The sequence below is a fragment of the Trachurus japonicus genome, chromosome 24 (genome assembly GCF_045865225.1).
Source record: "Trachurus japonicus isolate A0001 chromosome 24, Traja_1.0".
In the NCBI taxonomy this organism is placed as follows: Eukaryota; Metazoa; Chordata; class Actinopteri; order Carangiformes; family Carangidae; genus Trachurus; species Trachurus japonicus.
This window is the reverse complement of record NC_140930.1, coordinates 16,131,206-16,146,616: the sequence shown is the minus strand read 5'-3', so window position 1 is coordinate 16,146,616 and position 15,411 is coordinate 16,131,206. Positions and strand designations below refer to the sequence as shown.

General features: G+C 39.6%; 1 pseudogene across 1 annotated transcript; it reads left to right on the top strand.

Annotated features, from left to right (window-relative positions):
• Positions 1–11,252: 11,252 nt before the first annotated feature.
• On the top strand, positions 11,253–15,136 carry LOC146961739 (uncharacterized; annotated as a pseudogene). Its single transcript, XR_015035273.1, has 9 exons — positions 11,253–11,389; positions 11,666–11,877; positions 12,005–12,141; positions 12,290–12,383; positions 12,620–12,731; positions 13,187–13,413; positions 13,558–13,728; positions 13,839–13,969; positions 14,815–15,136. The product of XR_015035273.1 is annotated as an uncharacterized LOC146961739 (transcript).
• Positions 15,137–15,411: the final 275 nt, after the last annotated feature.

Genomic DNA, 15,411 nt, shown 5'->3' with positions numbered 1-15,411 from the left:
TTTTGTTGACCAATCATCCAAACCTTTTAAGCATACAAAACAAAGGTTGAACTACAACCTGCAATTGTTATATTTGTATAGCTTTAAATAATAAAATAAAATAGTTACAATGGGATAAAAAAGCTCTGAACAAGAGTAACCTTTTTTTTTTCTTCTTTCAAATACTTCGTAATTCAAATACTGAAACATTTCCTGATTCCTCAGATATCACATAAATGATAAAACATTGCTATAGTGTGCTCAAACAAAATCATAATTAAAAGAATTGATGTTTAATTATTTTGCCAACCTTGAGTAACATAATGGTTGATCCCAATAGTTTTGAAACAGTCAATGGGTCATCTGATTTTATTTGAAAAAGGAACATTCATAGCCGAGATACAGACAAAGGACTTGTGATTAGACAAAAACCTGTTGTGCTGACAATGATAACATTGTAAAAAAGAAAATGTTTTGATATTATAAAAGTGAAATCTGTTTCTACACAGTAACATGACAGGATTCATGAATTGCATTAAATTAGCATCTGTAGCAAAGATATGCGACAAACCGACCCTGGCAGTCTGGAAGCTGACTAATTTGAAATAATTGGTCATAAGAAGAGCAGACCAAGCAATATCATGAGTGACCTACATGACTGTGTCTCTATCTGAGCCATTGTTAATACATGACTCTTATGGATGGTGTGAATCCATGCATACCTTCAGTAATTGATTCAGTGTCTCCGTCTCTCTTTGTTGCAGAATACAGACATCAGGAAGTGCTGATAAAACACTAAAACGGGCAGTCATGCGAGTCTGGGTGAGAGCAGCATGTAAGAGAAAGAAAAGACATCTCTCCATACTTAAAGCCTCAGATTGACGGATTGCCAGTTTAACCACTTTTAACCAGTAAGGCGGGCAAGGGGCTGGAGCAGTCCAGCTAGCATAGCAGGCTAATGAAGTGCATAAAGGAGATTAAATGACGAGGGATTGTGAAAGTGCTGATGGTGGCAATATACAGTAGGAAGCTGGAGGGGTATAGGCGGGATGCAAGTTAACTGCCAGGCAAGTCAAAACCACCACTGGTCGGGGCGTTAATCCAGTCAGGCAGGTGTAAAGTCAGTTAAGTCAAGTGTTAAATCAAGTGAAGTCTGCAATAAGAGAAACACCAGCAAGAAATCAGCACTGACACCCAACAAGTTGTTATTCTGTAGTTCATTCCTGAAGCAGGTCAATGCTACACAGCAGGACATCTATAAAGGGTTAATGCAAACTAATCCTTAGCCTTATTCTATGGTTTGGTCTTAACGGATTACCCATGATATGGAGTGAAAATGTTGTTTTATGCCAAAAGTGGTAACAAGCAGTGGGAACCAAGGGCCAGCCCACAACTACTTGGTAGAACCACTCATTGATTACCAGCCTGATAAATCTGCCCTCAACAAAAAGGGACAATATAATTTTACATTGGTATGGTGATTTGATACCACAAGCTATCAACAAGGTACGGTACATAGTCAAGCAGCCTGATGCAAATACCCTGATCTATTTGTTGCCGTGGTAACAAACCACTGCAGCGTATCAAAAGTGTTACTGCCAGGACTACATAAGGCTTTGGCCTGTCCTTTGGATCACAGAAAACATGTCAAGGGACAATATCACAGTTTTGGATAAAAAAAAATGCATCTGATTTGCTCATAATGGGATCATTACGATACATTGCAGTGTGACAATAACAGCTGGTGAAACATTTGTGCATCAAATCCGCCATGAATGATTCTATTACACCATACAGTGTTATCAATGAGGAACATGCTCCAGCTTCCTCTATCACAGCAAGCCACAAAACCAGCTTTTGTGCTTAGCTGAAGACAGACACCAATCAACCCTCTAACCCATTGTGTGATGCCAGTCTGGAGATGTGTGTTGCTGGGTGTATGAGCGTGATGTTATTCACTCCCGATTAAATTCACCCAGAGCTATGCCAGAACAGGCAGAATCGAGCTGCTGCAAACAACAGTAGGGGCCAAACAGCACATTCTGCTGACAGCAGGGAAGAGCTGAAAAAGGGACACTGCTCTGTTTTTTTATACACAAGACACACACAGGCCCATGTTAAGACAACTAAACGACAGAGAGAGATGGCAGTTCTATCTTTAACACCTCACAAATAGTGAATTTGTTTTGCACTTCACAAATAGCAAATTTGTTTTGCACCAAGTGGCATGTCTGTGCATTGTGTCCTTACAGGGAAAAGGGGTGACTTTGTGAGGTCATCATTTGACAAACCCATCCTGCCAAAGTGGCTCTATATTTCCAGAAGGTGTTGGAGGGAGCAGAAGGCCAAAAAAACAAACAAATTGTACTGTAACACAATAAATAGGCAAAACAATAAAACACTAATGGCAGGCAGATAAGAATTAATAAACAAAAGAAAAAACAAGACGGAGAACAAAAACATTTTATGATCTGCAAAATGCATAAGAGATAAAGGAAAAATAAACTCACCACAAAACATTTAACTGTGGTGCCAATTTTGGAGAAAAACCAATACATAACATGATTAATCTTTCAGACTTTACAGTTGCAATCATATTTAGTAATGTCACATTGTTAAAACAAATGTTCAGTCTAAACTCCTTTGTGCACACAAATATCCAAGTACCCTTTTCAAGGAACGTTTACAGTCAGTGTGTTCATTCCAGACAAACTGAATCCAAATGAGCGATTTTCTTTTCTTTTAAAAAAGGACTTTCTGTGGGTGCCTGATCCATTGCTGCTCTCCTCCCCAGGGAGAATCTTGACATGCAAGTTGTCAAATATTCAATACAAAAATGACAACCTACATTCTACAGTACCTTGGAGCTGGTGTGTACCTACAGTATCTGTGCACGAGTGTATTTTCATATTGGACTCTTTTCTTTGCCAGCGATTTTCTCCAGAGATTCAGATCAGTACAGACAGCCAGAAACTGCCATCACCAAAGTACTCCTGCCTTTTATTTGAGACAGTGATTTTTTTTTTTTAAAGGCTTTAAAAACACCAGCATCTCATTCAGACATGTGGAGTACGCCATAATGTTTGTCTTCTTTTTGTTCAGGTTTTTTCCTTTCATGTTTGTAATATTTTTCCTAATCACTCATTTGCATTGGTTATAAACATGGAAACCCTCAGGGCTTTCAGGACCTTCACAGGCCAAACTTACCAACTCAAACACTTACAGTAAATGTACTGTTTTAATTTCTTATTTAATTTATTTATTTATTTTTTAAATTTTAGTCTTAGTTTGTGGAAGAAATAAAATGGCTGAGTCTTAAAACCATGAAAATATAATTTTCCAATAATCAAAAAAATGTTAGCAGGCACCAAAACAAGAGAAGACCTGGGGGGTATTCCAGAAGTGGGTTATGTGAAAACTCAGAGTAAGTTAACCCTGAGATGAGGGAAACTCTGAAATCCCTTCATCTCCGAGCCAAAGCCAAACTTGGGTTAGTTAGCCCTACGCTTATGAGACAAACCAAACCAAACCAAACCAAACCGTTTGTTTTGGGAAATGTTCCATCCCTTGCCATCACTTTTTTTTAAAGAAAACCCCATTTGACTTCATCATGAGGTCATACCTCCAAATGTAATCCCTCAGCCTCGGAGAATATAGGCGTGATCAGTTTCTGTCGGCTCAAATTTGTGTGACCATTTCTCACCATTAAAAAGATCAGATGAGAGGCTTCTAACAAATAATTGTTGCTATATCAACCAGCCCACTGGATTCCCAACATCCCACCGAGCTTCTATGTTGAAACATATTAACAGCAAATACGTAGCTTGTGTGCCAGAACACAGTGTCATTTTGAACAGTGCACAAATATTTCATTTTCCATCTCTAAATACAATTTCAAATAAAGGAGAAATCTTATTAATTTGTTTGCCTATCTTTAAGCAGTCAGGTCTACCCTGTCTTCTGCAAGCCATTTAATTAAAACAGGAAAAGAGTGTGGGGGAGACAATATCCCATTTCAGGCCAAAATTGAACACAGCTGCAATCACAAAGTGAGACAAGCTCTTCTGACAGTCTCCCTGCAGAGACTGTCATGTTTGTGTGTGTTAAACAGGGATTTGATGTTCCTGCCTATGTTGCACAGGGGCCTGATTGCATGCACTTGTGCATGATGTGTATGACATGGACACATCTGTCCAAATATAATGTTTATCAGTAATCAGTAAATAAAACTGGTCACTGAACTCATACTGTACATGCACACCTCAAAGCACAAACATTTCCTAAACTGGGCCCCGAGGTTGGCAGTGGTTTTAAAAGCCACTATGGCCAATCACCCATCTTCCTCTGCTCGTTACCCTTGTCACACTATTCTTCCTATAATACAACTGGAGGATCCATACCACCAGGCTTCATTTAGAGTAAAAGACTACTAGTAGCAAGCCTTGACACAAGTCACTTTTGGATAGTTTCTCCTTTGTCACTTCCCTTTCATTTTCAGTTCAAAAGCAGCTGTCCTCATCAGCACCCTTACAGGCCTGTTGTGCCTCAATTCATTCACAGTGTCATATCGTCGGGTGTGTTTCTGTACACTACAGTAGTACAGTATAGTTCTGTACACCTCCATCGTCAATCATACATTGACAGCGCTGTCAGTCACTTCAAGGTTGTGGGTTTTCAAGAAACCAAACTGTTGTTTTAGACAGAAAAAGACAAATGAGAATACATTTTCTATTTCCCATTCAGTTGAAAACTAATTCTCAAAGAACACACTGGTGGTCAAACAATGTGCAAATGCACTGTCCATTTGTTTTACTTGGTTAATCACTGTTCTAAATTATTGTTGTCAACATTAGATTTTAGTCTAATCTGAAATGTTTTCCTGATGTGACACAAAATGTAGACATCAGTTTTCCCTTGTTAATGTGAAAAGAGACAGAAAGAGAAAAGATTTAAGCAAAAGTCTTCTGAAAGACATGAAAAATATAAGTTCCTTGTTTGGAAAAAATCAAGTCTCACAGAAGCTTTTAACCATTGATGATGTTTACACATGTTTCCACTTGTGTTCAAGCCTCCTTTCTCCTACTTCATTAATGACTTCAGCTCCCCTAAGTGTTGGGTTGCCTGGGGTGAAAGATGTATTTGTGGTGCTTAAAATTCTGTGACAGTAATTTAGCGGTAAGATAGGGGTTTGGCAAATATGTGAAAGGAATTATTTGTTCACGAGGCTGCGAGCTACAGTACAAGCACCTTTTTTGTTAATTTGCATGTTGAATCAACCTTGAAAAGCATCGTGTTGACATGTGGGACGGTACCTGTATCTTCTGCTTGAACAAATATCTCTGGAGTCACAAAGTCAGTATTACTGTACACCTACAACAATTAATGGCCTGGGCATTTATGGAGATTTTCTTTTTTTCTAAAGCCAAAATACAAATACTTTAAAGCAGAAGTAAGTGGTCCGGTCGTTTTCGCTAATGCTGCGTTCCAGGCAGGCTTTTGAAATCGTAAATTACAGCTTCAAGTCAGAACTTACGACTTTGTAGCGTTTCAGGCAACCCACTCGTGTTTTTCCGACCTGTTTTACCGGTGAAAGTCACTATAACGGCCACTCGTAACTTCCGACCGGTGAACTCGTACCAGATCGAACTGGTACCACTTCACGGTCGGAAAATACGAGTTTCCTTGAACGCACCATAACAGTCCTCGTCCCTACGTCGCCACATTCACGGCGTTCCTTGGCTGCACACACAGCCCTGCATGCCGTTCTCTCTCCTCATTGGATAAAAACTGTAGGATACGATAAATGTTTTCTCTTCGGCTCAGAGCAGAGCAGAGTGACTGAGAGACCCGTGTTTCAGACACTCTATGTAAGTGATTGCTGTCGGAAGATATAACTATTTAAGACTTATATTAACACAAATATATCACTTACTTCTGCTTTAAAGTTCCGAATGCAAGTCAGATCCTGATTTTTTTTTTGTTTGTTTGTTTTTTTTGTTAGGCCAACTCAAGGGGTTCTGTTGGAGAAAGAAATGAGAATACTAAAGGTTCCCTGGTGCTGGAAATCTGATCCTGCCCTTTCCATGAATAGCAGCAGTGGATCAGTAGCTCACTAAGGCTTGTTCCTGCCTTCTCTCTGGGTTTGTGCTGAGGTAAGCAAACAGGCTCTTCACCACTCCATATCCACTGGGGATGAAGTTTTAGAGGAGCTCATGCTGGGATACATACACACACACACACACACACACACACACACTACTCTCATTCATAACAACCATTTCTCTGGAGATGCCGTTTAGAGTAACACAGCTATTCATTACCAAAAGTGTTGATGCTTGTGGGATTTGTGTGTATGTTCATGTGTGTGTCTGCATGCTGTATGTGTATGTCTACAGGCAAATCTCCGGTTGGAAGAATGATCTTGAAGCGCTTCGCTCTGATCAGTGGGAGAAAGAAAAAAAAGAAGAAGAAAAAAAACTTCCCCTGTGGCACTTGAGTGTGGTTACCATCTTGGATTGGAAAAAAATAGCATTTCAAACCATTTCAAGAGGACTGCCAGGGTGCCATACAAAAGAATGCCATCGCATCATAGTCATGTGACAACCATGATTATTTTCCAACTAAAACATGAACAAGTATAATACTGTATACCTCTATGAGAAAGAAACAATGTTGCACTCCAAGGGCACTGATCATTCTACTTGGTACAATTTCATGTTTAGATTTCCCAAAAGTAGATGGGATTAAGTATCTGCTGTATTAGTACCTGGATCACAGCTGATACATTTGTGTGAAAAAAAGGAAAATATCCCAATCTGATAAGCCACAGAAAGATTAAAAAAAAAAAAAAAAAAGTCAACCACAATTAAGGTAATAAGTAATAAGTTTAAATAGAAAGGAATTGCATGCCTGTTTGGATGATAATGCTTCACGCAAACTGTCATTGTAGCCCAGCCCTAACATTTGTAATAGTGATTTCTAACCTGATCCGTCTGCTTGTTAATGCCCCTGCAAAGTATTCATTGGGCACTGGTTTGAGACATGCCATTAGACACAGCACATGAATAAAATATTCATTAACATCACAGGCACACTGATAAGTGACATTTTTTACAGATCAGTGCAGTTCAGACTGATAGGAAGTGTCTGTGCTTGTCACAGTTTAAATTCTGGAAGATTTTATCCGAGTCTTAGATTTAATGACAGTCCTTTGCAGAATGTATAAGTGAATCTGCAGCTCCAGTACAGTGATTTATGTAAAGCTTGAAATTAAATATCCATGCAAATAACATTCAAAATAAAGCCATTAGTCTCAGAAATGGCTGAGAGACACAGATACAGATGTAATATCTGTATTGAAATCTAATTATTTAATAACATGACAATATAATTGTGACTTTATGTAGCTTCATTTTGGAAGTAATGATATTTACTTGCAGCCGAGATCACTATGATCAGACCAATTGTCACTGGTTTGTCAGAGCAGAGAAATCGCAAAGGCACTATGATAGCTGCATTAATCAAAATTAAGAATAAAATGCTATTTCATATATTTAAGTGCCAGTTAATGCAAAGCATCACTATGCTTTATTACTTACTGCTCTTTCCTGCACATGTCAAACTGTTCATTCGGTGAGCTGCTTGAAACAGTGATCAAAAGGCAAGCAATGTGCAGAATGACATCTGCAGCCATTAGCCTGCAAGCACTACACAGGAAAAATGAGAGAGTAATTTTCTCAGAGTTACCATTATTTTACTCTAAAAGAGTATTTTTTATTCATTTTGGATAGTAATTATTTCCAATGGCCACTAGAGTAGGAGGAAAAAAATAGAGTAAATCCTATTGGAGTAATTTCAAGAACACGCCCACTAATTTTTCTTAGGTTTCGTTTCTGCCGCCATTTTCTATCCCAGCAGTGGAAGGTCGAGGTGAACGGCAGTGGTGGACGGCGGTAAGCCAGGTAAGTCAGCAAAGTACTAAAATCGATTTTATTTCAGATAAAATGTCAGCAGAATTTTTGTTGGCTTACTTTAAAGGTAATTTGTGAGTAACATTGCAGCTGGCGAGTGTGTGGGTCTCACACACTGCAAATGTCGATGCTAACGTTAGTTTCAACACAAACTATAGGCTAATGTTAACTTAACTGTTAAATGTGAATTTAAACCGAGCCTCACTCTTGTTAGCTTAATTTACCACGTGTGTGTTTTATTGAGCTTAATTTTTACTGACCATTTTATCGAGGGTTTACTCTGAATTGAGTTGTGCCTAGGTTAGCAAGTGTGTTAGATTTTTTTTTATGGACCAGTCTAGTATGTGTGGACTGTTTTCTCTGCTGTTCGGTTAGCAAGCATGTTTGTTTCAGGAGTCATGACGTTTTACCAGACTTGTTTTTCGGTTACTAAGTGGGTTTTTGTGTCTGGACCGCAAGCACGTGTATTTTACTCTGAATTGAGGCATTTACAACACCGACTGTTTTAATTGCTCTTCGGTTAGCTAAGTTAACCGACATGTGGACTGTTAGCAAGCACGTGTATTTTACTCTGAATTGAGGCATTTACACCGACCCAGAGCGATAGATATAACAGAGTGGCGACAGCCTATGATGTCGCCGCCAGCGCGGTCACGTGGTTCATGTAGCTCCCAATAGTTCCAAACGAGGCTGCCGCTGTCATGTTCTGCTATGGGACAGACAGCACTGAGCTTGCTTTTGGACGGTAAATATTAAAAATAAACCGTACAAAGGTATATTTACAACTGTTACTGAATTACTGTATGTACATCAATGTCAGTTTTCAAACAAAAGGCAAAATCTTCTTGCTTCAAGGTTTTATTTGTCACTCTAAAGTGAAGATTAGCCTGCCCTACAGTAAAAATGGCATAAGAAGAGGAGTAAAGCAATATATTAAGCGGGAATATATATATTTAAGCATAAAAGATGTTCAATGAAACCCACACAGTTTGAAACAACGTTCAAAACACACACACAGCCAGTATCACCTAAATATAAAGCCCGCTAGCTTAATGCTAACGTATAATGCAAAACCTCATAGACGGGCTAACAGAAATTAGCATCGATATCGCCATTTTGCGGCAACCGAGCCACAGCAGTAAAGCTGCCAAAACCTGGCTTTAGCGCTGTCAACACGTCACAGTTTTAATATTTTTTTTCATGCAAGAAAGTCACCGTTTAATCCGGAGTCTGTGGTCAGTTCATAACGTTTGTTAGGAACTTGCACCGATGTTTGTTCTGGGAGAAGTGCAGAGTCTGTGTGAGCCCCGACCGGGGACCAGGGGAGGCGGCTGTCACAGCAGCAGCAGCCGCTCTACTGAGCTGATCTGCCGGGGCCGACCGTCCGTCCTCCCGTCGGAGAAAACGAGCCAAGTAACGTATCCGCGTGCTTTTAGAGGTTTACACCGCTGCTTGTTAAATTATTTTGAAGAGATTAATGTTGGTCTCATTGATGAAATTTAACAACTGTGGCAGTGGCATTAGTTTGTTTGAATGAAAAGTGAGCAGGGCTGCTTCTGGGCTACGGACTGAAATCACCACAGTTACGTAAATAAATAAATGTTTTTCAATGAACCGATCAGTCTAATAATTTTTATTTTGTTAAGTCAACATGGTTACTGTACTTGGGAAAGATTATTACCACTTTATAACTTAAAATTGGTCGGTATTTCGTCAACGTAGCTCAGTAGTTTCTTGCTGTGCAGCCATAGAAACAGACGTGGTCCAGCGCCGCGGGAGGAATGTTTGGAACTATTGAGGGCTCCATAACCCGGAAGTCGGCCCGCCATTTTTTTACAACGGAGTCCTATGGGAGTGTCGCCACTCTGTTATATCTATCGCTCTGCACCGACCGTTTTAATTGCTCTTTGGTTAGCTATAGTGTTTTTTTAATGTGGGCCGTTTTCACCTGCTGTTTGGTTAGCAAGCATGTGTATTTTACTCTGAATTGAGTCAGTTAAGGAGCGTATCCTCGAAGACATGTTCGGACAGCTTTTTCAAAAACATGAATTAATTTCTGAACCGTTTGTGAAAAAGACTAGATCATTTGAATCGCGGGATCTTCCGCTTTCCGAGCATATTTGAGTGGTGCCTGTGTGACAGTGTGTGTATGTAATCACGTCAGTGTTTCCTCGTTTGGGCCCGCCACAGTCTCAAACAGGGGAAAAAAAAAAAATTCTCACGTGTGTCTACGTGCAGTGCGCCTGCACTCGAGAGAGGCGGCAGTTTTAGAGGCTGACTGGCAGAGATGAGAGCTGGTGAAACGCTAGCATGGTTATTTAAAACACCATCTCTGATCTCTGCCTGCACATAGATTTCCATTACAAGTCCCATATTTTGTTTTTGTTGCCTTCTGGTCTTCCATTTATCAATACATTGTCTATTTTCCAATTATAGCTATATAACACTTTTATGTGAGCCAAAGTCATCATCTATTATTGTTGAGATAAGATAAATGTTGACAAAATGTATTTATTTGCTGTTAGTAGTTGTTTATCTGGCTTCACATGTAGCTTCAAAACACTTAAGAGTTTTAATTAGATGCAAATGCAGAGTGGTATCAAGCCTACCTGTAGATAGGGCTTTTGTAATACTTAAGCTAATTGTAGCATTCAATGCATGAATTGTGGTGCTCTATATTATCTTAGTAACTCTTATTTTTTTTATTTCCCATAAAGGATGCAGGCTGTAAGAGTGAAATACCGAGACCGCCAGAAATACATTTGTTATGAAGGGCAACTGACCTTCAAATCATTTTTGGAGTGTGGTGAGTGAAACAAATTGCACAACCTACTGAGTGTCATGTTTAAATTAGTGATGCTGTCTTACATTTATTATTATTATTATTATTATTATTATTATTATTGTTATTATTGTCAAGGACCCTTAGAAGTATATTTATTTGATTTTGGACCCCCATCTCTAAATGTTGTTTCGTGTACCCTGCGAAAAAGAATGATTTGAGTTAGAAATGTTTGCTGTAAAAGTATATTCAAAAATTTGCAAAAATCTTCATGATTAAAAAAAAAAAATTAAAGGCAGATCTACAAGCTCATATAGCGCGGCACTTGTGCTATGAGCTTGCAGGTCTGCAATCTTGAATATTTATTTTTTTATTGCTAAAGTATAAAATCGTTGTTTTTAAATGGTTCAGATCTAAAGTGACACAGATGTATGACCTTTTATAATAAAAATAAGATTAATGGCACAACAGAATGTCAATCTTGTGCAATATTGTTTTGTCTTCACAGTTTCCCAGAAATTTGAAATTCCTACCTTGGACTTAAAAGTCTATGATGATTTGAACACTGAAGTTGACGAGGATGCGTTTGCGTTTCTTGTAACGAAACCAGACCTGGGTGTGCTTGAGGTCTGTTTGCCCACGGGCTCAGATTTTGAGGGTGAGTCACTTGTTAACTTGGGAGTCTTATACAGTAATCCATGCAGTCCTGGCTAACCTTGTAATGCAACATAGTAAAGAGAGACTTATCCACGTTGCATCACATTTTGAATAAACATGCCTTTTCAGACATTTAAGAAAGCATCTGAGGAATAACTAGCTCGGTGTGTGGATCCATCCTAATCTATTGTGATCTTTTACATTATTCTTATTACAGATGATCCCCTCTTGCTAATGACATGTTATTATTATCACACCTGTTATGTCAACATGCTAGATTCAGTGAGCCCCTCTACAAGCCACTCCATTGCCAGCAGCAACAGCTCCTTTCTCAGCTCTGGTGCAGATAATGAAGGGGACTCTGATGACACCATCATTTTGCAGCCTAGTCCTGCCCAAAGAAACAGAGCCGACGTGACTCGTCTCGCTCAGGTAGTAAGCTTTGCAGATGGAGAGATCAAGATCAAGATGGTGATTCTGATAAAAAGGGTAAGGGGGGGAAACAGCCAAGTAAATTTGCAGAGCAGTACGGGGCATGGTTTACATTTTTGTCACTGTAAATGTAATGGGGCACCAAATCCCTGTGTCCCTCACCTTTTTTCCCTCTCACACTTAGAACATTGAAAACATTCTGAGGGAGAAACCTGGAGGAGAGAGGATCCTTGCAGAGTATGCTCGGAAAAAAAGCCTAACAGATTCCAGAAGACGTGACATGGTGAAGATATTGGTTGCACACATGGCGAGTGAACATGGGTATGTTATGTAATTAATATCCGACCCTAACATTTATGGTTTTATTTGGTGCAGACCAAGTGCTGAAGGCATCGGCATAGCACTACTTTTGATTGGATCTCGTGTGTGTGTGTGTGCGTGTGCGTGTGTGCGCGCGTGTGTGCTGTAGGACAAGTCCTTCAAGGCGTGTTAAAGAGGACTACGCAAAGGGCATCACTGCCTTGTTTCCATACCTGGCCGATCTCCAGGGCACTTTGGGCTATGTAAGTACATAAAACAAGTCTAACCTCTTTACTCATTACTTCTGGTATTGATCAAAAAAACGAGTGAGATTTCAACTAAATAATAACATTTCTGTATGCTGACCCTTTCTCCTAACCTCAACAAGTTGAACACAGCAGATGTTAGACTGGTTGATCTTGATTTTAGCAATTCTCCAGACAAGGACATGTGTTAAGTTTTTTAAGGAGGAAAAGTAAAACACTTTCTTGGTTTTTAGGAGCAGTATTACAATCCAGTGGATGGGAGTGGATTTCTTGCATGGAGAGTGAAAACGCTTCAAAAAGAAGCCTCAGAAGGACAAAAGAAAAGAAACCCTCAGCCACTGACAGGTACATGATTTTGAGTGTAGTTAGATTTTTTTTTTATGAGGGCTTTATGCACCACTCCACTACTTCCTGAACTTCAGCCAATTCCTTTATTTCCTGTCTTACATTATTGGACCAACTGATGAATTCAGGTGTGCCTGATCATTGTTGTGAGGTCAGACATACCTGGATTAATCAGTTTGTCCAATAATGTAAGACAGAAAATAAAGGAGCTGGCTTAGATTCAGGAAATAGTGGAGCTGTGCATAAAGCCCATTCACATGTTAAATTCATTTTTAATGTGCATAGTCCTTGTTTTTGTTACAGTGGTGGGCATCGCAGGTGTGTTTAGCAAAAAGATGAGTGGTCATCTGTGTAAGGGGTGAAAGTGGCTCAACTTTTTTGAGAAGTAAAGAAAGTATTGCATCAGTGTGTGGTTTCCACTGTTACATGTCACTGTTTACTGATCACTGTTACAGGTGGTCCAGATTCTGGTGACAGAACCCCCTTCAGTAAGGAAAACCAGCTAACCACAGAAAACCCATTGTCGTGAGGCCATCGCACTGATGAAGCATACAACTGATGAAGCAATCATCAAGGAGAAGATGAGACAGACCTTCACCCATCGCCAAGCAATGGTTTCATGACCCAGTGAAGTCCTCTGAAATATTCACCACCTTTCCAGATTTCTTGACATCACGGACTGGTATATCACTCTTAACTGCCTTGCATTAAAATGGAGCTGAAATGAAAAATGAGTTTAAACAGACCACATCCCTGGTCATCCCTGGTGTACCTATTAACAATGTATGCCATGTTGTTTTCTGTATTCCATCTTGTCTGCAGATAGAGCAGGATTTCAGTCTGATGTTTGGTGATGACATCTCTGCAAAGTTCCTGGAGAAGTGGCCTACTCACTACAGGCAGAAAGTCCTTGAACAAAGCCGTGGCCTCACCCAGACAAGCGACCTTGAAGATCTCCTTCATAAAGCTGAATCCACAACAGAAGAACTGGAAGATGGTACACTCGAATTAAAGAAATAATAATAATAATGGAAGAGGGAAATGGATTTGGAACAAAAATATAAACATTGTAGTAAAAATGTCTTTCTGAATTTGCTTGTATTTTCAGATGGGACAGTGAGATGTCCTCCATCTTGCTCCTTATACACCTCATGCCACCATCACCTCATGGCCGCAACAAGAGACCAGGAAAGCTCTCCGCCAGACAAGCCATTGAACACCTAGTGAAATTTATCAAGGTAATGTTACAGTTTAATTAAAAGTTTAAGAAGGCTCACTGTTCTGTCTTTAATATTAAACCATAAAACTATACTCTTGTGAAATCATGTGATGACCATGCTCATCTGTAATCAGCGAGTGCCCTGTGATATTTATCTGATTTGGCTCCCCACAGATCTATCACCATCGGCCTCAGATACGCTGATACGAATATGTTTATTTCTTTTACATTTAGTAGAATTTAAAAAGCTTAATTTTAAAAAAAAAATGGCGCTCATGGCGGTGGAGCTGACAACAGCGGAGTTTCCTCTGCTGCAGCTGAACAGCTGACATGTGGTCAAGACGTAGCTAATGACCTGCCACTGTCTCACGGTGCATTTCATTATTATAAACTTCAACCTCAGAGCTGTCCTGTCCTCAGACTGTCCTGACCTGTCCCTGAACATCACACAGGGACAACATGGAGCTGCCTGTGTGATTGCTACCAAGTTTTTATTCATGCTTACATCAGGCTGAGTTCAACAAAATCATTTTATGCTATTGATCGATTTAAGTAGTTAAATACAGTAATCATCATTGTGTAGTGGCAGGAAAGACCATTTATATCTGTATTCTCACTGTTCTCAAGGTCAAATATTTATATGTGATTAAAATGTGATTAATTTTGATTATTAAATTACAAAGCCTCTAATTAATTAGATTCATTTTTTTAATCGAGTCCCGGCCTTATAAAAAATATAAGACTGGAAATGTAATGGTTCATCTTGCATTTTGTGGCAATAAGTGATTCTGGTGGTGATGATGGGGCCTTAAACTGCAACAGATTAATTTTAATAGCAAGACTAATTAAGTTTTCTTGTCACAGACTGGGACCAGTGTTGAGGGGCATCTGGACAGCATCACAGAGAGCCGTCAACCCTATCTACTGGCTGTGGGGACCAAGAGGAGCGCCGTACACAAATATTTCATTGTGATTGACAAACATGCAATCCCGTGTCAGTCACCAGATTCTCTTGCCTCTTTTGACGAGCTTTTCAAAGCTCATTTCGTCTTCGCTACCTCGTACAACAGGGATCTGGCCAATGTCTACCACTTCTTGCAAAACCGCTGTTTACCAGATTGATGCTGCCATTACCACCAAGGTGAATCCCAGGGTCAAAGAGATAGGAGCTCGGATGCTGCACTGATTTGATGCAGAGATGTTTTGTTTTATTTGCAAAGGTCCTCAGGCAAATGCCAATTCACTAATCAAGCACTTTAAGTTGATCCATGGACTTTGTTCAGGAAAGACACTTCGTCTGAAATGTGGTCAGCCTGGTTGTTCTAAATTTCTTTGGTACTTTTTCTGGGTTTCGAAAGCATCTTAAAAGCACATGAACCTTGTGATGATCCTGGTGAAGGCCCCTCTTCAACCTGAAGATTTAGCCGAAAGTTTTGTTGATGACTTTCCATCAAACAGTGC